Source organism: Orycteropus afer, unplaced genomic scaffold, assembly GCF_000298275.1.
Source record: "Orycteropus afer afer isolate SDZICR_OR568_19922 unplaced genomic scaffold, OryAfe1.0 scaffold00188, whole genome shotgun sequence".
In the NCBI taxonomy this organism is placed as follows: Eukaryota; Metazoa; Chordata; class Mammalia; order Tubulidentata; family Orycteropodidae; genus Orycteropus; species Orycteropus afer.
This window is the reverse complement of record NW_006921775.1, coordinates 5,976,342-5,986,191: the sequence shown is the minus strand read 5'-3', so window position 1 is coordinate 5,986,191 and position 9,850 is coordinate 5,976,342.

The window sequence follows — 9,850 nt, the reverse complement described above, 5'->3', positions numbered from 1 at the left end:
AAAAAAAAAAAAAAAAAGTCTGCAAAGTTATGATTTGTCTCAGAAACTCAAGGAGGGATCGCTGTGAGTCAAACTGACTCGACAGCAGTGAGTTTGTTTTGTTTTGTTTCGTTTCGGTTTCAGGGTTATGCTAAACAAATGCAATGCTATTGGTAAGCTTTGTGCTTTTCACTAAGCTAACAGTCATTTCATGTTACATGGGGTTTATTTGTTGTTGTTGTTGTTATGTGCCGTCGAGTCGGCCGCGACTCATAGCGACCCCTCCTTGGGTTTCCGAGGCAATATCACTACGGAAGTAGGATTGCATGGGGTTTAATAGTCTCCTTGAAATCTTGGTAGAACTCAACCATAAAACTATATTGACTTGTTTTCTTTTTTGAAGGTAGATTTTTGACAATGCATTTCTTTTTCTTTTTTTTGACAGCCCATTTCTTACATTACTACTGGTAAGTTCAGGCTTTCTATTTTTTTTTGTCAATTTTAGTAATTTTGATTTCTCTACAAAGTCATCCATTTTGTCTGGATTTTCAAATTCGTTGGAATAAAGTTGCACATAATATTAAATTTAAAAAAAGATCAGTGTATCCTGTTTTCATTCCTAATGTTATTGTATCTATTTTTTTTTTTTTTCTGGACCATACTTGCCAAAGGCTTCCTATGTTTTGATCTTGTCAAAACATAGAATTTAAGTCTATTGTTTTTTGGTTTTCTATCTCACATTATCTTTTTACCTTTATTAATTCCTTCCTTTGATCTTCTTTGGTTCATTTGTTATTTATTCCTTTTCTAAAGTTTAAAGCTAAGTTCATTTATTTTCATCTTTTCTTGCTTTCTAACATCTGAATTTTACATTACAATTTTCTCTCTGAGAAATGATTTTGTTGTGTCTCAAGAATTTGAGATACTTTGTTCTCATTGTCATGGATCTCCAAATAATTCCACTTTCCCACTCCGTGGGAGAATTATACTCTTTACCCCATTGATGTTAGACTTGGCCAGGTGACTTGCTTTCACCAATGAAATATAAGTGAAAGTGAACCTCACTCTTTAAGAGTCACAGTGTGTTTGCTTTCATCTTTCTTTTGCTTCTAGCATGAGACATGCAATGTCCCAATCAGGGCTGCTCCTTCAGCCTGCATCCCAGGATGAAGATAAAAAGGAGAGAGGCAGCTGATCTGTGATGCTTAGGTTGTGTTAATAAGAAATAGATCTTGTTGTAAACTTCTGATGTTATTGTTAGATACTGACGAATTGGTTTAGAGTCATAGTGATCCTACGTACAACAGAACAAAACACTGCCCAGTCCCACACTGTCCTCACAATCTTTGATATGCTTGAGTTAATCATCATAAGCACTGTGTCAATCTATCTCATTGAGGGTCTCCCCCTTTCCCACTGATCCTCTACTTTACCAAGCAGAGCATCCTTCTGCAGGGACTGGTTCCTCCTGATAACATGACCAAAGTACATGAGAAGATGTCTGGCCATTTTCAATTCTAAGGGGCATTCTGATTGTACTTCTTCCAAGATAGATTTGTTCATTCTTCTGGCAGTTTATGGTATATTCAGTATTCTTCACCAAAACCGTAATTCAAAGGCTTCAATTCTTCTGTAGTCTTCCTTATTCATTGTCCAGCCTTCACATGCGTACGAGGCTATTGGTCATTGAGGCTATTGGTTTTGGTCAGATGCACCTTAATCTTCGAAGTGACGTCTTTGCTTTTTAGTACTTTAAAGAGGTCTTTCACAGCAGGAGTGCCCAATGCAATATGCCATTTGACTTCCTGACTGCTGCTTCCATGGGTGTTGATTGTATATCCAAGTAAAATGAAATCTTTGACAATTCCAATATTTTCTCCATTTATCATGATGTTGCTTATTGGTCCAGTTGTGAGGATTTTTGTTTTATGTTGAGGCAATTTGTTTGTTTCCCCATATTGCTGTTCAGCTTGCCTCTACGTCCTGATGTAAATAAATTGGGTATAAACCTTTTGCTAGACTCAAGTTAAGCATTTTGGGCTAGAATATAATACAAGTGATGTTGGTACTTTATATTACAGAACATCAGAAGACAACTAATAGTTGGTTTTCTTAACCATTAGTGATGCTAATGGCTTAAGTGACCACTAGTCTAAGAGCTCTGGTAGCATATAGCTTAAGTCACTTGACTGCTAACCAGAAGGCTGGTGGTTCAAACCCACCAGTCACTCCTCAGAAGGAAGGTTGGGCCATCTACTTCTGTAGTGATACTGCCTCGGAAACCCAAGGAGGGGTTGCTATGAGTTGGGTCCAACTCGAGGGTACATAACAACAACAACAGTTTAGGTGAAAATGGCCTGATATCTCAATTTTATAGGTTTTTTTTTTTTTTTTTTTTTTAATCTTGTGACCAAAATGTAATCTGAATGGTATAACTTTGACTCCATATGAATAACCAGTTCCCTATTTGGTAGTATTTTTAACACCAATTGGAAATTCTTGCCTGAATCAATAATTTCATCACTGTTGTTGTGTGCTGTTACATCAATTCTGACTCATTATGACCCTATATGACAGAGTAGAACTGCTCCATAAGATTTTCTAGGCTGTAATCTTTACAGGAGCAGATTGCTAGGCCTTTTCTCCCATAAAGTGGCTGGTGGGTTCAAGCCACTGACCTTTTGGTTTGTTACCAGCACTTAACTAATTGCATCACCAGGGCTCCTTATAATTTTATTGTTGTTGTACATAGGGTCGTTATGAGTCAGAACTGACTCGAAGGCACCTAACAACAATGTCAAACCAAGTTAGTCCAACACAAATCAGTACAATTGGGGTGCATAGGAAGGAGGAACTGCTGTTGAGGTCGGGGGAGTTTCATTGAAAGAGATGAGGATGGAATGAAGCCCTGAAAACTGAGTGATAGTTTATTGTATGAAGGTAGAGTTTAGGAGGGCGGTACCCCAGGCAGGGAACACTGGGAAGAAAGGGCAGCTTTATAAAGACTACTGTTTTTCTGTGCCTAAACCAAAAACAAAGCAAACTTATTGTCATTGAGTCGGATCTGACTCATAGCAACCCCTTCTTGGGTTTCTGAGGCAGTATCTCTATGGAAGTAGATTGCCCAATCTTCCTTCCAAGGAGTGGCTGGTGGGTTTGAACCGCCAGCCTTCTGGTTTGCAGTCACATGTCTTAGGCATTATGCCACCAGAGCTCCCTCTCTGTACCTAGTTGATTCTAACTCACAGAGACCGTGTAGGACAGGGTAGACCTTCCCCACAGGGTTTCCAAGATTGAGATCTTTACAGAAGCAGATTGCCACAACATTCTTTTACAGAGTAGTTGGTGGGTTGAACCACCAACTTTTAAGTTAGCAGTTAAGTACTATGTCACCAGGGCTCTCTATTATAAATGAACTGTTATAAATTACAAGGAAATGAACTTTGATTGGTGGGTTAGGTCCAAGTTATGTGGGCCCTTGAATTCCTGGCTGAAAATTTAGGTGTGATTTTGTAATAAGGAACTTCCATTGAGCTTTCAACAGAAGTGGGAGAAATTGACAGCTAAGTCTTGAATTCAAGTGTTCCATGACCAGGCTCAGAAGTTCCTTCACTCTGTAGGTTACTAATAATGAATATGGAAGAATCTTTAAGAAAATATTAAATGAAAAAAGTCAGGTGCATAATGCCACGTGGGGTTTGCATCCATTCCATTTGTGTTAGATATGCACACAGAAATTTTACACACTGAGATTATCTCTGGAGAACATAGAAGGCACTAGTGGCTGTGGGTGCCCCCAAGTAGAAAATCTAGGAACCATGCACTCTTTTGTTCTTTTAGAATGTTTTTTATTGTTGTAAAAATATATAAGGAGCTCTGGTGGTGGGAGCTCTGGTAGCATAGTGGCTAAGACACTTGCCTGCTAACCAGACGGCTGGTGGTTCAAACCCACCAGACACTCCTCGGAAGGAAGGTTGGGCAATCCTACTTCCGTAGTGATACTGCCTCGGAAACCAAAGGAGGGGTCGCCATGAGTTGGGGCCAACTCGACGGCACATAACAACAACAACAACTGGTGGCACAGCAGGGCCTAAGGTATTTGACTGCTAACCAGAAGGTTGTCTGTTCAAACCCACCAGCTGCTCCATGGAAGGAAGATGGGGCAAACTACTTCCACAAAGATTTACTGCCTTGGAAACTCAATGACGGTCACTACGAATCAGACTTGACTCGATGGCAGTGGGTTTGCATCAGTGATAGCAATTACATTAACTGTGTTGCACAATCACCACCCATAATTGTTGCGAAATTTCTCATCGCCTTCAACAGAAACTCACTGCTTCCTAAACATTGACTCCCCTCTCTTCCTCCCTCCTGCCCCTGTTGACCACTAATGAACTTTGGTTTCTGTACATTTGCCTATTCTCATTACAGGAAGTCCCTGGGTTACTAACAAGATTGAGATTCATTCCTAACAGTGTCTTTATGAATTTGTAGCTAAGTTCGAACAGATGCATAGGGTGTTTATATTGCCTTAAACTTTAGTGCAAGGAGAGGCTTGAAGCCTTTTCAATGATTTAAAAGCTGAGCAGCAAGTGAAAGTGATGGTAATGAAGAATTTGTTTCAAGTAGGAGTTGGTTCAATCATTTCAAAGTAACGACAAGTTTATATAACATTGAAAGGCAAGTAGAAGTTGTCTCTAAGTACCTAACCTGGGGACTGTCTGTATTTCATAGTAAGTGAGATCATACAATATTTGTCCTTTTATGATTGACTTATTTCGCTCAACATGTTTCTCAAGGTTCATCCATGTTGTAGCATGTAGTGTAACTTTAGAATTTTTGATCACAGCATTCAATGAAAAAAAGAAAAGAGGAATCACTGTGCACAGTAATTTTGTGATAAAATCAGGTAGATAAGGAAGCAGTAATTTAATTTTGTTTTGGTTTAGTTTAGTTTTTAATCACAAGAGAATGTGAAGTTGTAAAAGATCATAGGGCTTGGGGCTGGGAGACCAGTTTGACCCAGGTTCTGCTGCCTTCTTGTCACTGTGTGACACAAGCACTCCAAGACTTAACTTTCTCATTTGTAAAATAAGGATAAGAACATCTTTACAGGGGTTTGGTGAGAACTTACATGAAAGTGCTATGAAGCACCTTGTAAATGAAACCTTTAAAAAATTAATAAGTTAGAAAATTTTGTGTTTTGTAAATACCTTAAATTCTTTTGGTTCCGTTCTGATTTTTAAAATCCAGACTTGCCTGGGCTTTCCTGGTGCAGAGCTACTGAGAGTGGACCCGGCAGGCCCAGCAGGCCCGGCAGGCCCACCCAACTGCTCCACAGAGTTCCTGGACAGATTCCGTGAATGGAAACTCACAACACCATCACAGAGGGTCAGGTCTCCCTCTCCAAAACCAAGTAACCAAAAATAAATTTTTAAAAAGTACGCACAAGACAAAGCTTTCTAACTGATTGGCTGGGTTTTTGTTGTTCTTATCTATCCATGGAGCATGAAAGAATCACCTACTGCTTTCCCAGCCTGCCCCTTCGACCTGCAGCTGTCCTCCAAGCACATCAACATTTCTGAGGAGGCTCGGATGAGCTCCTTAGTTTCTGATGTGAGACCTGAAGAGTGCTTGCTATGTGAGGTGTTCCCTCTGGACAGCAAACAGGAATGTAGAGTACCCATTTCATTGCTACAGGAGTTTCTGCCTGCAATGTTTTACTGTAGATAAATGGAGCTAATGGCTTCTGGTGTGGTTGACTCTATGGGCTCTGCTTTGGAAATGGTGAGAGGGAAAGGAACACTGGAAGCATAGCCCAACATCACTCCTTACTTTGCCCTCCATAGACAAGTCCTTATTAGGCAATAGGAAAAAACTCTGCAATTTCATCAATTGTAATCTGGTAAGTAGCCACACCCTCCTCCCAGGACTTCCCTCTTCACACACAAAGCTTTTCCTTTTGAAAATGAGACTTTTTTTTTTTTTTTTTTTTTTTGCTATTTATAGAATTATGTGTTCCTTTCTCAAAGTATACTCCAAAACTTATTAACTTTCACATTGAAGCTGACTCTTTCTTCTTAATGGCAGCATACATTCACATGGGGCTGGTGAATTTTCTTAGTGAATCCTATTTTAGAACAACACTTAGCTTTGTTTATCTGAAGGCAAAGCCTGGTGAACACACACTTTGTAAACAAACAGAAAAAGAAGATATAAATGAAGGGAAAACCAGTGTACTTTTAATAGAAGATAGTAATTTCTGGTGGCATAGTGCCTAAGGCTTTTGACTGTTAACCAGAAGGCTGGAGGTTCAAACCCACCAGCCATTCCTTGGAAGGAAGATCAGGGAATCTACTTCCATAGTGATATCACCTCGGAAACCCAAGAAGGGGTTGCTATGAGTGATATCAACTTGACAGCGATGAGTTTGGTTTTTTTTGTTTGGAAATACTTTACAAGTATTTCAGTATTTAATATAATGACCCTATGAGTTAAGTATTATCATTATCCCTAATTCTAGATGAAGAAACTTCAGCACGAAAAGGTTAAAAAATATATGTAACACAACATTTATCAATTCAGCATTTTTCAGGTGTATACATCAATGGTATCAATTATATTAACCATGTTGTCCAATCATCACCTATAATTGTTGCCAAAGTTCTCATCATGGTCAACAGAAACTCACTGTTTCCTAAACCCCTCCCTCTTACGGCTGGTGATCACTAATAAACTTTGGTCCCTATACATTTGCCTATTCTTGTTAGGGGCAGTAAATCAAGGACACACCCAGGCAAGTTCCCTAGTTCTTTGTGTGCTTAATATACTCCCAACCACACTCTTCCTGAGGGCAAAATGCCCATCCCTAGATTTGTCCTGGACTTGTCTGGGCATAGCCACATTGTTGGTTAAATGACAGAAAGAACTCAAATGGCATCTGAACTTATGTCAAGATGGAGTTAGGGCTCTTGCTGCAGACCAAACCCAGTGCCTTAGAATTTAAGGTCTAATACAATATTACATTTTTGAAATTTGATGTGGATTTTATAATTATAACTCAAACCCACTGCCATCTAGTAGATTCCAACTCACAGTGACCCTTTTAGGACAGAGTAGAACTGATCCATATGGTTTCCAAGGCTATATATCTTTATGGAAGCAGACTGCCTCATCTTCCTGCAATAGAGTGGTTGGTGGATTGGAACCACCAGCCTTTTGGTTAGCAGCCAAATGCCTTAACCTCTGTGCAACTAGAGCTCCTTTTTTTTCCTTATGTTGTTCTTGTTACTGTTATGTGCCATCAAGTCAGATCCGACTCATAGCGACCCCTCCTTGGGTTTCCGAGGTGGTATCATTATGGAAATAGATTACCCAACCTTCCTTTCGAGGAGTGCCTCATGGGTTTGAACCGCCAGCCTTCTGGTTAGCAGTCAAGCGCCTTAGACACTATGCTGCCAGATCTCATATGCTACTACTTATTGTTGTTTTTGTTATGTGCCATTGAGTTGAACTCGACTCATAGCTACCCCTCCTTGGGTTTCTGAGGCGGTATCACTACAGAAGTAGATTGCCCAATCTTCATTCCAAGGAGTGGCTGGTGGGTTTGAACCGCCAGCCTCCTGGTTAGTAGTCAAATGCCTTAGGTACTACGCCACCAGAGCTCCCTCACTCAGCATAATGTCCTCCAAATTCATCCACGTTGTGAGATGATTCATGTGTTCTTCATTATTCTTTAATGTTGCATAGTAGTATTCCATTGTGTGAATGTACCATAGTTTGGTTATCCATTCATCCATTGATGGACATTCAGGTTGTTTCCATTTCTTTGCTATAGTGAATTGTGCTGTGATGAACATGGGTGTGCATATGTCTGCTCATGTCCTGTCTTTCACCTCTTTAGGATATATTACTAGTAATGGAATTGCTGGATCAAATGGTATTTCTATTTTCAGTTTTTTAAGGAAATGCCATACCATTTTCCATAATGGTTGTACCATTTTACAGTCCCACCAGCAGTGTAACTGCTGATGTCAACTGCCCTCAGGGGAGAGGGGCTGGATTTGCATTAGATAAGGGGACTCTCAATAAAAGCTCTGTACACAGAAGGTCCATGGGCTTTCTGGTTCATGAAAGACAAGGATAGATGAGGGAGGGTAGCATGTCTGCTATTCCAAACTCTCTGCAATCTTACCAGATTTTGTAACTTTCTGTCTTGTTGAACTTTGCTATTACTGTTGGGGTGAGGTGATGTCTCATTGTTGTTTTGATTTGCATCTCTCTAATGGCTGATGATTGTGAGCATTTCCTCATGTGTTTGTTGACTGCTAGTATATCTTCTTTAGTGAAGTATCTGTTCATGTCTTTTGCTCATTTTTGAATTGGGTTGTTTGTCTTTTTGGTGTTGAAGTATTCTATAGATTTTGGAGATAAGTCCCTTGTCAGATGTGTCATAACCAAATATTTTTTCCCAATCTGTATGTTCTCTTTTTGTCCTTTTGGAGAAGTCTTGCAATGTGCATAAGAATTTAATTTTTAAAATGTCCCAGTCATCTCTATTTTAAAAACATCACTTGGCTGCTGTGTGGAGAATAAACTGAAGGGAAGCAAAGGTGGTGGGAGTTTGGGTTAGTGTGGTGGCAATGAGGATGGAGAGAGGTTTCAAAATAACTTGAAGTATGTTTTGGAAGTAGAATCTGCAGGACTTGGTGGTGGATTGGATGTGGGAGTGATGGAAAAGTAACTAAGGAACCTAGTTTTTTAGCTTACACAAATGGGTGGATGATGATTTGACATTTATTTCAGTGAAAACCCTAGAGGAGGAATATAATCAAGAGCTTGGTTTGGAGATTGTTGTTTGAAACATCAAGTGGAGAAACCAAGCAGGCAGTGGGAGGTGTGAGTTTGCAGTTCTGAAGAAAAGTCAGGGCTGAAATTACATACACATTTGGAAGTCATGAGCATAGATGGTATTTAATATTTTAGGATTGGATGAGCTCTTTAGAAAGTAAGTGTTGATCTCTGTATTCTTGTAAGTAGAGAACTGAGTCCCAGAGAAGTTAAGTGACTGGGTCCAGGGTAAACAAATACTGAGCGACCCGAAGTGGGGAAGGTGTGAAAGTGTTTGGGAAGCACAGAAGACCTGCAGAGCATCTGTAGAAGAACATCTCTGGGATGAGGAGGCTGGAGCTAATTTTGTCAGGCCTTAAACCCAGGCCAAAACTTGTCCTTAATTGAGTGGCCCCTGGATGATTGTCCAAAGCCCTTTGCCAAGTTCTTGGTTCAACTAAATCATCCCAAAAAACTACTCCATTGGTAGAGATGTAGGCTTCTGGAGGGTTCTGGCAGGCTGTGAGAATGAGTTTGTGGTTTCCATTAATTTTACCCAAAGAATTTGGTCTTTGCCCCAGTTCCTGAGAGAATTCCTTTTAAACAACAACAAACAAACACACAAACCACCTTGGAATTTCCCTAATGGCTTACACGTGTCTTTGATAAGGACTCCAGACCTGACAGGTTATGTTGGAGAGGAGACTCTGGGGTCAGGGGTTGGCCAAGCCAGAGGGACTTACTTCCTGATGCCTCCTGATAACTTCATGATGTCAACTGCCCTCAGGGGAGAGGGGCGGTAATGAGATCCTCAATAAAAGCTCTGGACACAGAAGCTCCATGGGCTTCCTGGTTGATGAAAGACATGGATATATGAGGGAGGGTAGCATGTCTGGGATTTAGAAGTTCTGCATTTAGAACCCTCCCAGACCTCACCCAATGCATCTCTTCATTAGTATTCTTTATTGTTATAATAAAGCATAATCATAAGTTAAAAAAAAAAAAAAAAAAAGTCCCAGTCATCTAGCTTCTCTTCTAC